At 34.8% G+C, this 207-nt stretch overlaps 1 long non-coding RNA gene across 1 annotated transcript in view; it reads right to left on the bottom strand.

The window, feature by feature from the left end:
* The window catches only part of LOC116704184 (uncharacterized), a 20704-nt gene that overhangs the window by 8867 nt on the left and 11630 nt on the right, over positions 1 to 207 (bottom strand). The window lies entirely within an intron of this gene.

Here is a 207-nt window from a genome sequence, read left to right as displayed (position 1 = left end):
GTTGCTGTATAAACAACTCTGATATTTCATTTTGTCTTTGCAGAATTTGTATTGTAGATTTCTGGTTGATTGCAAGCTCAACATTTTCCCTTCTTGCTCTTGTGACAGGTGAGGTTTTATTTTTCGTCCTGGGCTCTTTTAACTTTGAATCCGAAACGATAGTATCTTTTTCCACATGTTTTTCAAAATAGGATTCCATTCCATCTT

Source organism: Etheostoma spectabile, chromosome 2 (genome assembly GCF_008692095.1).
Source record: "Etheostoma spectabile isolate EspeVRDwgs_2016 chromosome 2, UIUC_Espe_1.0, whole genome shotgun sequence".
NCBI classification, from domain to species: domain Eukaryota; kingdom Metazoa; phylum Chordata; class Actinopteri; order Perciformes; family Percidae; genus Etheostoma; species Etheostoma spectabile.
Note: the sequence above shows the minus strand (reverse complement) of the source record. Positions and strands in the feature narration are given on the sequence as shown.